The following is a 15,374-nucleotide window of genomic DNA, read 5'->3' as shown; positions in this document are numbered from 1 at the left end:
TTGGCCGTGCTAAATTGCCAATAGTGTTCAGGGATGTGTAGGTGAGGAGCATTAGTCAGGGGTAAAATGTAGGGGAATGAGTCTGGGTGGGTTACTCTTTGCAGGGTTGGTGTGGACTTGTTGGGCCGAAGAGCCTGTTTCCATACTGCAGGGATTATGTGATAAACTGCACCTCAGCTGACAGAGCCCACAATTGTGTCTATTCAAACACCAGCACTGTTACTTTATTGGTCTCCTGGAACCACAATAATGTTCCCATTCTGCTCACCGTCAAGGTAGGTGCTGCTACTGGGCAAATGAGATGGTTGCCTCAGGTGGAAGACTTTGGTGGGGTGAGCGTTGGATGGGAAGAGACCTGTATTCTAAATAATTCAGTGTCAGCCCCATATTTGGTCATTAGCAGCGTCATCTCACTGCGCCATCCCGAGGATCAGCAACTCCTTTTACGCCAGATTAGATGACATGAAGCTCACAGGCAGAGCAGTCTCTCATGCATTTCCATCCTCTATCATGGATGTCTTAGGCAATATTAAACGGAGAGGCTGGACCATACATTTTCTCTGGATGAGCTGACTAAGGCTCTTGAGTCCTTTGAAAAGAATAACCCTTCCAGAAGGGATGGCTTACTGGCCAACTTGTATTTGGCTCTGTGGAATTTGTTTTGGCCAGGGCCTGCTGGAGGTGTATGACAGTATGCTTCTGGCAGGTGCAAATCCATAAGGAAATGTATCTCGTCTCCAAGTGAAAAGGGGGAGAGCGGGGAAATCAGAAATTGGTGACCGATTTCACTGCTGACTGCAGATTACAAAATCCTGATTCAGGTCATCACCAACCAGGTCAGGTCTGCTGTAGGACCAGCACTTCACCCTGACCAAACTGGCGCTGTACTGAACAGGATGAGCTCTGAGACCCTCAGGGATATGATCTCCTATGTGCAGGGATGAGGTAGTGGTGGTGGTGCTGGTGGTCCTTTCTGCCTCATCAGCCTGGACCAGGAGAGGGCCTTTGACAAGATATTACACACCTCCGTGAGAGACGTGCACTCCAAAATAGACTTTGGAGAGGGAATCCGTATTTGGATCTGACTGCTCCACACCAACATCGTTAGCACAGTCCCAATCAATGGGTGGGAATCCGAAAGTTTTCTGACCAGATCTGGAGTCAGGCAGGGCTGCCCACTCTCCCTTGCCTTGTTTGTGTGTAGTATAGAGCCCTTTGCTGAGTCCAACAGGAAGGATGTGAGCCTAGGAGGGGTGACTATTCCATGCAGCACGGGCCTGCAGGTCAAAGCCTCCCTGTACATGGATGATGTCACCATTTTCTGATCAGATCCACTGTCAGTGAACAGACTCCTGAGCCTCTGCTGACCAGTTCGAACCAATCTCGGCAGCCAAGATACATCGAGGTAAGAGTGAGGTCATGTTCTTTGGAACCTGGTCTGATCCTTCCTTTCTCCCCTTCAAGGTTAGGATAGGTTACCTGAAGGTGCTGGTAATATGTTTTGGAGGGGCTAGGGTGTGCATAAAAACTTGGAGGGGGCACATCACTAAGCTGAGGTTCTTGGGAGCTGTACTCCCACTCCATTTCCTGGTCATCAGGTTTGAGGCACTCTCTCTGTTGATGTACGTGGCGCAGGTCTGGCCCATTCCCCGAACCTGTGCCATTGCAGTCACCAGGGCCACCTTCCACTTAGTTTGAGATATAAGGTGGACCGTGTCCACAGGGACACCAAGTACAAAGCTCTGGTTAAGGCGGGGGGAGGGAGAAAATAATGTACCCAGCACTTTCCCCATCCTGATGGCCGAGGAGAAAGTGAGGACTGCAGATGCTGGAGATTAGAGACAAAATATGTGGTGCTGAGAAAGCACAGCCAGTTAGGAAACATCTGAGGAGCAGGACAGTCAACGTTCCGAGCAGTATCTCTTCATCAGGTATGAGGGGGATGGGGCTAGGGGAAAAATACCTGGGAATGCGATAGGTAGATGATAGTGATAGGTCGGAGCAGATAGGTGGGAAGGGATATGGACACATGGGACAGTTCAAGAGGGCAATGCCGAGTTGAAAGGTTCGATCAGGAATAAGGTGGGGGTAGGAGAAATGAGGAAACTGGTGAAATCAACATTGATCCCATGTGGTTGGAGGCCTCCAGGCAGAAGATGAGGTGTTCTTCCTCCAGGCGTTGGATGGCGAGAGTTTGGTAGTGGTGGAGGAGGCCAAGGACTTGCATGTCCTTGGTAGAGTGAGAGGGGGTGTTGAAGTGTTCGGCCACATTGGGATTGATTGGTGCATGTGTACTAGAAATGTTCTCTGAAACATTCCGCAAGTTGTCATCCTGTCTGCCCAATGTAGAAGAGACCACATCGAGAGCAACGGACACAGTGGATGACGTGTGTGGAAGTACAGGTAAGTCTCTGTTGGATGTGGAAGGATCCTTTGGGGCCTTGGATAGAGGTGAGGGGGGAGGTGTGCGTGCAGGTTTAGCAAATCTTGCGGTGGGCAAGCGAAGGTGACAGGAGTGGAAGGTAAGTTCTCCCTGTGTCTGTGTGGGTTTCCTCACACAGTTGAAAGATGTACAGGTTAGGTGAATTAGCCATGCGAAACTGCCCCATAGCATCCCAGGATGTGCAGGCGAGGTGGGTTAGCCACGGAAATGCGAGGATACAGGAGTAGGATGGTGAGTCTGGGTGAACTTGATGGGCTGAATAGCCTGCTTCCACACTGTAGGGATCCTATGATGATTCACTGGGCCACATGTCCATCAGGAAGTGGTCAGCACGAAGTATCCTTGAGACCCTGTGGGAAAAGGAGCGGGTGGATTGTGTCGGGTTGTTCCCTGAACAGATCGTCAAAGTCTTTCGGTAGAATGCCTCATCACCAGAACTTTGTGTGACATCGCTTGGCTGTCTCTGAGAAAGGCAGCACCTGTGAGATCCTTCAAATATGCCTGGACTCTGTGCACCACCACATGTTGCCTTTGAATGTAGGGCGTTAGAGCATGTCACACATCTCAATTTGATTTGTTTATTTCTTGTCATGTGCATTTTGTTACAATATACAGGGAAAAGGATCTCCTTCTGGAATGTATCTGGAGAGTGATGCAGTGGTTTTTCTCAAGGTTCATTCCGAGCAGCTCCAAGATGCACAGCACTCCGAAAGCTAATGCTTCTAAATAAACCTGTTGGACTATATCCCGGTGTTGTGTGATTTTTAACTTTGTACACCCCAGTCCAACACTGGCATCTCCAAATCATGCACACCATATGTATGAGTAAAGAAAATACTTCTGATCTGGTCAGGGAGTTGTTTTTAAGGATTAGTGAAAATCTACTGCAAATACCTGATGAAGGAGCGATGTTTCAAAAGCTAGTGTTTCCAAATAAACCTGTTGGATTATAAGCTGGTGTTGTGTGATTTCTAACTTTGTCCACCCCAACACAATACCGGCACCTCCAAGTCATGCAAATCTTCTTTCATTACTTCCATAAATAACTGTGACTGGAGGTTAACTAGCTGAGTTTTAATTCACAGCCCTGCTCAGTCCTTGGGTATGTTCATACAGCAGAGAATTTGAGTTCTCAATATAGAAGCAACTATCTATTAATTCGCATTGCATGCAAAGTTGGAAGTTGGCATTTCTCCAGTACAAAGATTATCTGTGCCTTGAAGGCTCATCTAGGCTGACAAATACCCTCACACTTGCCCTGCTCATCATGCACCCCACCAGCCTCTACATTCAATGGATCATGCCTCACCATATATCGGCCACCGCCAGCTGTGTCACCATCAAAACATCTCTCCTCATCTCCTCCTTGTGTCTTCTTTATTACACAAACCTGCTAACTGCATGAAGAGGATCAGTCACTCAATTAGTTGTGTTCTTTTATTTGAAGAAGTGAAACTATATGCAACATCTGGGAGGTTGGTCTGATCTGATCTCTAGGACTCCACTAACCGTTTGTCCCATTTGAGAATATCCATCACAATCTGATACACAGTAGTTTTAGATTCACCATTTTGTACTGCTTTGCTTGTATGAGAGACTTGCCAGATGTTTGAGAGACTAAGGCCTGAATTTTCACATAGGTAAGCTCTCCAGTCACATGATCATGCCTGAATTCAGAGTCCCACCATTAAAGCCAGCCTTTGCTGCTTTTGTGGGAAGTTGGGAGTGTGGTGGGTGGAATAGGGATGTGTTCTAAACTATGCAATCATTTTTCCTGAAGGAAACCACTCATCTAAATCATCAGCAGCCTCTAGTCATGTCATTTGGGAGGAATAGTCTGAATCTTAAAGTGTGCAACTTAAACATGGTAGGAACAGATCTAAAGTTGAGAATTCATTTGGAGAGACAGCATAACTTTTGAAGTCAAAAGGATATGGTGCCAGGACATGTTTGGAAGTGATACATTCCCTTTGGAAGAGGTCAGATGTCTCTTGGGATTGTTAATGCTGCTAACAAACGTGTTTAAAATTGCACGTCAAAGAATGGTCAAAGCTGTTGAGATGTCAATGAACCATTCAAACTGTCAAACCTCATTGGAAATGTTAACACTGTCTCAGGATTTATCCCAGTTGCAATATTGAAAAAACAATTTTTGCCATTTCACTCAATTGACAGAAGCCCGAGAATTTACATTACTGGATTAGTGCGGCACAAGAGTTATTTTCAATAAAGTCAAATTGCAAAGTAGACACTGATCACTTAATTTTATAGACCTTTATTTTATCTCATCTTTCATCATTCCTGAGGTCAGCCCATGATGGATATTAGTGAGTTGACATTCATGGTCTGGCGAATGATTGAGCCATTAAATTGGGATAGAGACTACAAAGGACCATGGAAAATAGGCAGATATGAATAGATTGGAAATTCAGGGTGCGATAGCAGTCTTCCATGATATAAAGTGAGGTTGGAGAGTGGTCTAAATTAGCATGACGGAGAAAGTCTTGATTCTGGAAATACAGTTTATCTTTGGCATGATATAGCAGAGTGATGCCTACTGTGGTTGAAAAGCCAGTGGAAAATCAGACAACTGAGCTGTTACAGAAAGTATGTCTTGGTGTTTTTTTCCTGACTGTATAGTAACAAAGCCATAGTTTGCAACAGGAGGAGGAATCAAAGAGGAAAGGTAAGGAAGTTGAAGTTCAATTATCAGAAAGTATCTTTGATCAAATGATTGAGACAAAACAAGAACAGGTGGAGGACAAAGATATGTTTAGTTCAACAAAGCTAGCTGAATTACAACAGAAAGTGAAAAACTAAAGCAGTTGCATCAAAAAGCATACTTTGAAGAAGAATCTGAGTGTATCCCAAAATGTTACTGCATTAAAACTGACATCGTGATGATGTAATGGAGACCATCACATATTCAGGCAGAAATGGGCAGAAGATCATCAAGTTGTATTACTGGTGGGTTACAGAAAGGAGGTGTTGTGGGTAGCACATGTATTGCCAGTAGAAGGTCATTTGGGAGTAAGAAAAAATCAGGGCAAAATACAAAAGTATCTTTTTTGGCATGGAATGCATCGAGATGTGATTGAAGTTTGCTGAATAAATCATACACACTGGTGGCGACAGCATTGGCGGTCAGTCGGCCCAGCGTGGACTTGTGGGCGGTTGGCGAGTATACCCAGTGTGGACTCATTCGGGCTGGTGGGTAGGCCCAGCGAGAACTCATGACAGTTGGCGAGTAGGTCCAACGTGGATTTGTGTCAGTAGACATCTCTGCAAGATGGAGGCAGAGTAGGTTCAACTCTGTCCACACTTCTTCCTTTTCATTTTCTTCTTTTCTCATTCACTTTTTCTTTTTCTAGTTTTACTAATTTTTTCTAGTTTTCTTTCTATTAACTTCTCGAGAATGGCAGTCGGCTAGATGTGCAATGCGAGGCAGTGACTGACGGCCTGACCCGGGACTCTTGGTGAGTTCCCGATGCCTGGTGCGCAGACTGAAGGTGAGATCAAGGATTGGCTATGGACCAAAGGCAACGCTGAGACCCAGCGCATGTGCTGAAGATGAGGTTCGCAGCACAAAGACCAAAGATGAGGCTGAAGCCCAACACACAGACCGAAGGTGAGGCGGAGGCCCAATGTACAGACCAAACGTGAGGCGGAGGCCCAACGTACAGACCGAACCTGAGGCAGAGGTCCAACATACAGACCAAATGTTAGGCAGAGGCCCAATGTACAGACCGAATGTGAGCCAGAGGCCCAGCATGGACTGAAGGTGAAGCTGAGGCCCAGTGCAGACTGAAGGCAAGGCCAAGGCCCAGTACATGGACTAAGAGCAAGGCTAAGGCCCAGTGAATGCACTGTAGGTGAAGCCAAAGTCCAGCACATGGACAGAAGGTGAGGCTAAGGCCCAGAGAATGCACCGAAGATCAGGCCCAGCACCAGCGCATGGACCAAAAGTGAGGCCCAGCCCAGCACATGGACTGAAGGTGAGACCCAGCCCCAGTGAAAAGACCAAAGGTGAGGCTGAGGCCCAGAGCCTGGACTGAAGGCCAGACCCAGCCCCAGCATGGACCGAAGGCGTGGCCGAATTCCAGTGTAGACCGAAGGCCAGGCCCAGCCCCAGCATGGACCGAAGGTGATGCCGAGCCCCAGTGCATGGACCGAAGGTCAGACCCAGCCCCGGAACACAGATTGAAGGAATGCCGAGGCCGAGGTACGGCATGGACTGCGCCTCGATTGGAGTTGAGGCGGTCCGCTGTGTGGCAGCGGCTGAAGGCTTGGATCGGACTCTCTGAGATTCCAGGAGGAGTCCAACATGACGTTGGCAAGTCCTCCACATATCTGCAGCAACATTGAGAGCAGGGAGATTATGTCAGCATGGGGAAAGTATACCAAAGCAGATGAGATTGAGTAGGATGTGAGGTCCCACAATAGCTAAGCACATAAAACCATAAGACCATAAGACATAGGAGTGGAAGTAAGACCTTTCGGCCCATCGAGTCCACTCCGCCATTCGATCATGGCTGCAGGGCACTTCAACTCCACTTACCCGCATTCTCCCCGTAGCCCTTAATTCCCCGAGACAACAAGAATCTATCAATCTCTGCCTTGAAGACATTTAGCGTCCCGGCCTCCACTGCACTCTGCGGCAATGAATTACACAGGCCCACCACTCTCTGGCTGAAGAAATGTCTCCGCATTTCTGTTCTGAATTTACCCCCTCTAATTCTAAGGCTGTGTCCACGGGTCCTAGTCTCCTCACCTAACAGAAACAATTTATGACAATAGACAATAGACAATAGACAATAGATGCAGGAGTAGGCCATTCAGCCCTTCGAGCCTGCACCGCCATTCAATATGATCATGGCTGATCATTCCCAATCAGTATCCTGTTCCAGCCTTATCTCCATAACCCTTGACTCCACTATCTTTAAGAGCTCTATCCAATTCTTTCTTAAATGAATCCAGAGACTGGGCCTCCACTGCCCTCTGGGGCAGAGCATTCCACACAGCCACCACTCTCTGGGTGAAGTAGTTTCTCCTCATCTCTGTCCTAAATGGTCTACCCCGTATTTTTAAGCTGTATCCTCTGGTTCAGCACTCACCCATCAGCGGAAACATGTTTCCTGCTTCCAGAGTGTCCAATCCTTTAATAATCTTATATGTCTCAATCAGATCCCCTCTCAGTCTTCTAAACTCAAGGGTATACTTCAGTCTTTCCGTGTAAGGCAATCCTGCCATTCCAGGAATTGACCTCATGAACCTACGCTGCACTCCCTCAATAGCCAGAATGTCTTTCCTCAAATTTGGAGACCAGAACTGCACACAGTACTCCAGGTGTGGTCTCACCAGGGCCCTGTACAGCTGCAGAAGCACCTCTTTGCTTCTATACTCAATTCCTCTTGTTATGAAGGCCAGCATGCTATTAGCCTTCTTCACGACCTGCTGTACCTGCATGCTTGCCTTCATTGACTGGTGGACAAGAACACCCAGATCTCTCTGAACAGCCCCTTTACCTAATTTGATACCATTGAGGTAGTAATCTGCCTTCCTGTTCTTGCCACCAAAGTGGATAACCAGACATTTATCCACATTAAACTGCATCTGCCATGCATCTGCCCACTCACCTAACTTGTCCAGGTTACCCTGTAATCTCCTAACATCCTCATCACATTTCACCCTACCACCCAGCTTTGTATCATCAGCAAATTTGCTAATGTTATTGCTGATACCATCTTCTATATCATTTACATATATTGTAAAAAGCTGCGGTCCCAGCACGGATCCCTGCGGTACCCCACTGGTCACTGCCTGACATTCCGAAATGGAGCCGTTAATCACTACCCTTTGTTTCCTATTAGCCAACCAATTCTCTATCCAATCTAGTACTTTGCCCCCAATACCGTGCGCCCTAATTTTACTCACTAACCTCTTGTGTGGGACTTTATCAAATGCTTTCTGAAAATCTAGGTACACTACATCCACTGGATCTCCCTTGTCCATCTTCCGAGTTACATCCTCAAAAAATTCAAGAAGATTAGTCAAGCATGATTTCCCCTTCATAAATCCATGCTGACTCTGTCCTATCCTGTTACTATTATCCAGATGTGCCGTAATTTCATCCTTTATTAGATTAGATTAGATTACTTACTTACAGTGTGGAAACAGGCCCTTCGGCCCAACAACTCCACACCGCCCCGCCGAAGCGTACCCACCCATACCCCTATATCTACATCGACCCCTTAACTAACACTAGGGGCAATTTAGCATGGCCAATTCACCTGACCTGCACATCTTTGGACTGTGGGAGGAAACCGGAGCACCCGGAGGAAACCCACGCAGACACGGGGAGAACGTGCAAACTCCACACAGTCAGTCGCCTGAGGCGGGAATTGAACCCGGGTCTCCGGCGCTGTGAGGCAGCAGTGCTAACCACTGTGCCACCGTGCCGCCCACAAATAATAGACTCCAGCATCTTTCCCACCACTGAGGTCAGACTAACTGGTCTATAATTTCCTGCTTTTTCCCGCCCACCCTTCTTAAAAAGTGGCACAACATTAGCCGCCCTCCAATCCTCAGGAACCGACCCCGATTCTATTGAACTCTGGAAAATAATCACCAGCGCATCCACGATTTCCCGAGCCACCTCCTTCAGTACCCTGGGATGCAGGCCATCAGGTCCCGGAGACTTATCAACCTTCAGACCTAACAGTCTCTCCAACACCAAATCCTGGCAAATATAAATTCCCTTAAGTTCAGGTCCTTCAAGCCACTGTTACCTCAGGGAGATTGCTTGTGTCTTCCCCAGTGAACACAGATCTGAAGTACCCATTTAATTCCTCTGCCATTTCTTTGTTCCCAGTAATATATTCCCCTGTTTCTGTCTTCAAGGGCCCAATTTTTGTCCTAACCATTTTTTTGCCGTGGACATACCTAAAAAAGCTTTTACTATCCTCCTTTATATTCTTGGCCAGTTTACCTTCGTACCTCATTTTTTTCTCTGCGTATTTCCTTCTTACTAATCCTCTGTTGTTCTTTAAAAGCTTCCCAGTCCTCAGTTTTCCCACTTATTTTTTAGATTAGATTAGATTAGATTACTTACAGTGTGGAAACAGGCCCTTCGGCCCAACAAGTTATCTTCGCTAAGTTATACTTTTTCTCTTTTAACTTTATATGTTTCTTTACTTCCCTCATCAGCCACGGCCGCCCATGTCTCCTTCTGGGATCTTTCTTCCTTTTAGGAATGAACTGATCCTGCAACTTCTGCATTATACACAGAAATATCTGCCATTGTTCCTCCACGGTCTTCCCTGTTAAGGTATTGCACCATTGAACTTTGGCCAGTTGCTCCCTCATAGCTCCATATTTCCCTTTATTGAACTGAAATATTGTCACTTCCGATTGTACCCACTCCCTCTCAAATTGCAGATTGAAGCTTATTGTATTATGGTCACTACTTCCCAATGGCTCCTTCACTTCGAGATCACTGACCAATTCTGGTTCGTTACACAATACAAGATCCAGAATCGCCTTATCCCTCCCTGGTCGGCTCCAGCACCAGCTGCTCTAAAAATCCACCTCTGAGGCACTCCACAAAGTCTCTTTCTTGAGGCCCGATACCATCCTGATTCTCCCAGTCTACCTGCATGTTAAAATCCCCCATAACAACTGTAGTAACATCTTTGCGACAAGCCAATTTCAGCTCCTGATTCAACTTACATCCGACATCCAGACTACTGTTTGGGGGCCTGTAGATGACTCCCATGAGGGTCTTTTTACCCTTAGTGTTTCGAAGCTCTATCCACACTGACTCTACATGCCCTGACTCTAGGTCCCCCCGTGCAAGGGACTGAATATCCTCCCTTACCAACAAGGCCACCCCACCCCCTCTGCCCGTCAGTCTGTCCTTACGATAGCACGTGTAGCCTTGAATATTCATTTCCCAGGCCCTGTCCCCATGAAGCCACGTCTCAGTTATCCCCACAATATCGTATCTGCCAATTTCCAAAAGAGCCTCAAGCTCATCCACCTTGTGTCTAATGCTTCGTGCATTCATATATAGAATTTTTAATTTGTTACTGCTCTCACCCTTCCCCTCAACCCTTATTTCACTCAACTTTACAGCATGATGCCTTTTCCAGTTTTCTGCCTCCTTGATACAGTTGTCTTTCTTGACTTCTCTTGTTCTAACTACCCGTTCAATTTCCTTTTTAAACATCCAGCTTGTCCCCTCCCCCCCGCTACTTAGTTTAAATGTAGCGGTGTTGCAGCAGAAAACCTGCCTGCCAGAATGCTGATCCCTGATCTATTAAGGTGCAAGCCGTCTCTCTTGTAGAATTTATGGTTACCATAAAATATACCCCAGTGATCCAAGAACTTGAAACCTTGCTTCCTGCACCAGTTCCCCAACCACACGTTCAAGTCCATTATCTCCCGGTTTCTGGCCACACTAGCCCAAGGAACTGGAAGCAAACTGGAGATAACCACCTTGGACATCCTGCTTTTTAGCCTTCTTCCTAGTTCTCCGAAGTCTCGCTGTAGTATGTTCCTCCTCTTCTTCCCGACATCATTTGTGCTGACGTGTACCACCACCTCGGGCTCTTCACCCTCGTCTTTGAGGATGTCCTGCACTCTGTCCGCGATGTCTTTCACTCTAGCACCAGGAAGGCAACACACCATCCTTAAATCCCTAGCATCCTTGGGATTTCCTAGCATCCACCCTTTCCAAGCCATGTATTATCTTGTACGTCTCTATTAAGTCTCCCCTTAATCTTCTAAACTCCAATGAATACGATCCCAAGATCCTCAGCCGTTCCTCATATGTTAGGCCTACCATTCCAGGGATCATCCGTGTGAATCTCCGCTGGACACCTTCCAGTGCCAGTATGTCCTTCCTGAGGTGTGGGGACCAAAACTGGACACAGTACTCCAAATGGGGCCTAACCAGAGCTTTATAAAGTCTCAGTAGCACAATGGTGTTTTTATATTCCAACCCTCTTGAGATAAGTGACAACATCGCATTTGCTTTCTTAATCACAGACTGAACCTGCATGTTGACCTTTAGAGAATCCTCGACTAGCACTCCCAGATCCCTTTGTACTTTGGCTTTACGAATTTTCTCACCGTTTAGAAAGTAGTCTGTGCACTTAAGAAAGACTTGATACTGAGAAGGACAGTAATGTTTAACCTTTAGCTTTATTTCTTTATATTTTCACACTATGCCAAGACAGACTGTAATACTTAACATTTAACTTAGTTCCCTTTTTCTTTCTACCTTGTCCTTAAGGTTTTGTGCCTATATACCTAAGATGGACTGTGTGTGGTGACATTGAAAACTTTTCTCTGTACCCCTGTACTTCTGTGACAATAAAGGCTAAATCAAATCAAAACATGTCAGGTAATTGGAAAAGCCAAGGTAGTGATAAAACTAGCACCCATTCCTGCTTTTGAGAAACCTTTTACAAGGGACTTAATCGATTACATAGGGCCCCTACCTAAATAGAAAACTGGGAATCAGTATTGGTTGACCATAATAGATGTGTCTACTAGGTTTCCAGAGGTTATTCCATTATGCAGTATCACAGCTTAAAGGATTATAGAAGAGTTACTCAATTTTTTACCGGATATGGACTACCCACAGAAATACAATTGGATCAAGGTTCAAATTTTACATCAAAGTTATGCAAGGAATTTATGGATAGTTTAGGAGTAAAACAATTCAAATCCACTGTGTATCACTCAGAATCTCTGTGAGCATTGGAACAATGGTGCCAAACTTTAAATACCATGGTCTTATTGTCAAGACTATCCAGAGGATTTGGATAAAGGAATTCCATTTGTACATTTTGCAATTATGGATGTACCAAATGAACTACCAAATTCAGCCCATTTGAATTAGTTTTTTAGGCATGAGATGAGAGGATCATTGAAATTACTTCAGGAAAAATTGGTGAGTCAGAGTTCACAGACCACATATTTGGACTATGTGTCAAATTTTAGGGAAAGATTAAATACAGTGGACGAGTTGGCTAGACAGCATTTAAAAGTATCACAGCATGTGATATAACAGGAAATAGATAGCACATCAAAATTTCACAATTTTTCTTGTGGGGATAATGTTATTTCAAGTGGCACATTGAATCTTTAAAAGCAAGATTTATTGGACCATATCAAATTGAAAGGAAATTGATAAGTGAATTATTTGATAAGAAGACCAAACAGAAACAAATCTCACAGAGCTTGTCATATAAACATGCTCCAAAGATATTTTGATAGAGAAGGAAAGCAAAAGGAGAATATGTTACAAGTTACAACACAGCACAAAAAGCCAGGGTTAGATGCTTCTGAATTGGGCATTCCTCAAATTAAATTGAACAATGAGGAAGTTCTCAAAAATTGGGATAAACTATTGAGTTATCTTCCAGAGGAAAATCAAAATGGCCTAAAATAGTTACTACAATCACTTGGGGAGCTACGTTAAGGGTAAGCTGAGAACATCTACTCTGACTTCACATGATGTCGGTATAGGAAATGCTGTTCTAGTTATGCAACCTCCTTATAGACATAATCCTCTGAAGTTGGCACAGGTTCAGAAAGAGATTAAAAGCATGCTCAGAGATGAGATCAACAAAGTGGCTTGTAGAAACTGGAGCTCACCCATAGTAATGGTGCCAAAACCAAATGTTAGCCAATGTGTGGACTGTCACATCGTCAATGCAGTTACAAAATCTGACTCAAATCTTATTCTATGTGTGGAAAACTGCACTCAGAGGACAAGCAATTTATATTCCTCAGTTAGGCTTACTCAGAGGATTCTGGCAGGTACCTTTATCTGAAAGAGCTAAGGAAATTTCAGGTTTTGTGACACTGAATGGACTGTACCAATTTAAAGTCATGCCATTTGGCATGAAAAATGTCCCAGCCAATTTCAAAGACTCACGAATGAATTCATTTTCAGATTATCCAATTGTGTGGTGTATATAGATAATCTGGTGATTTTTACTCACACATGGAAGAAACATTTGGAGCATCTATCAGAATTATTCAATCGACTTCAGGAGGCGGGCTGGTGATAAACCTGGCTAACAGTGAGTTCGCAAAAGCCCAAGTCACGCTCCTGGGCCGAGTGATTGGATGTGGACAGATGTGAAAAAAGGGCTGCAGTATTGAATGCTTGCATACTCAAATTAATGTCTATATGTTGTAGTGTACTAACAGTAAATTCATGGAATCATCGAATCCCTACAGTGTGGAAGCAGTAATTCTGCCTATTGACTCCTTACCAATCCTCTGAAGAGAAGCCTACCCAATCCTACATTCCTAATCTATCCCCATAACACCTTATTTCCCATGTCTAATCTACCTAGCCAGCACATCCCTGGACGCTATGCGCAATTTAACATGGCCACTCCACCAAACCTGAACGTCTTTGGACTACGGGGACAAACAGGGGCACCCAGAAGAAGCCATCTTTGTATATGGATATTTTGGTTTTTTTCTTTTAAGGGAGGAGGTGTTACAAAATGTGCCTTTAAGAAAAATTTGTGCTGTCAGAACTGTTCTAAACTCAGAGATGGGCTGTCTGCTCTGAGTGCAGCCAGCTTTGCCTTTTCTTTTAAGTTGGAACAATAGAAGCAGCATGAAGGGTCAAGCTTCCACAGAACCAGGATTTTAGTTCGAGCTTTAAGTAGTTGCTGGGGTCTTGAAGCTGGGTGTGGAAGGTATTGTTCCTCTCTTTATTACAGATAAAAGCTGGGTTTCTCTTCCTACTGTTAGATTTGCATGTGGAACAATCTATTTTCCTGAATTTGCCTTTGGCGTGTGTTTATGGGATATTATTATTTTGGAACACTTACTGTTTGTTGTTGAGATAACTGGACAAAGGCAGGTATCCTGTCACCAAGTCACCCTTTATTTACTTGTGCATAGTACACTGGGTATGACCAGCCAGCTCAGAGTCAGGCTCCTGAAGTGAGGAGATTCTAAATCCCCTGGGTGTTTTTATCCAAGTGGCCAGTGCAGTGCATTCACCCGGTAATGTTTTTATAAACTCTAAATCTCCTGGGTTTTCTTTTTTTTTATTTTACTCCCCACACTACTACCTAACTGCAGTAGTGTTTATGTGTGTGTGTACAGGTGTGAGACTCAGTGAAAGACAACAGGTGTTCAAGTCTTTATTCAATTTCCACCATCAGGAAGAAAGGAAACAGCCAAGTGGCAAGTGATAAGCAGTGCCTTTCTCAGAGATATCCCTGTTTATTTCATTTTCTTTTCTCTTTTTCTTTTTTTTTCTTTCTGTTCCCTCAGAGCCAGCTCTCAGAGTGAACAGGATGTCTGACAATCTTGTTTTTTTGCTTCCTTTTCCCCCCACACTACCATCTAACTGCGATAGTGCTTATTTTCTCCCTGCACCCATATTATGTGTGTGCCGGTGTGAGACTCAGTGAAAAACACAAGGTGTATGAATCTTTATTCAGTTTCCAAGATCCCCTTTTTATTATTTTTAATTATGCAATTCACATAACTGAATTGAATAACTGCCAGAAATTCAGACCAAAGTTTGAGTGTGAAATCACTCCACAGAGGCTGGTATCCCATCACCAAGTCACCCTTTATTTACACGTGGAGAGTCCTTGACACTGATCCAGCTTCCTCAGAGGCAGCTCTCAGAGAAGACAGGATGTCTGACACTCCTGTTTTTTTTCTTTTTCAGAAGGCTAATAGCATGCTGGCCTTCATAACAAGAGGGGTTGAGTATAGAAGCAAAGAGGTTCTTCTGCAGCTGTACAGGGCCCTGGTGAGACCACACCTGGAGTACTGTGTGCAGTTCTGGTCTCCAAATTTGAGGAAAGACATTCTGGCTATTGAGGGAGTGCAGCGTAGGTTCACGAGGTCAATTCCTGGAATGGCAGGATTACCTTAC

The sequence above is a fragment of the Chiloscyllium punctatum genome, chromosome 29 (assembly GCF_047496795.1).
Source record: "Chiloscyllium punctatum isolate Juve2018m chromosome 29, sChiPun1.3, whole genome shotgun sequence".
NCBI classification, from domain to species: domain Eukaryota; kingdom Metazoa; phylum Chordata; class Chondrichthyes; order Orectolobiformes; family Hemiscylliidae; genus Chiloscyllium; species Chiloscyllium punctatum.
The sequence above is the reverse complement of the archived record's forward strand: the minus strand, read 5'-3'. Positions refer to the sequence as shown.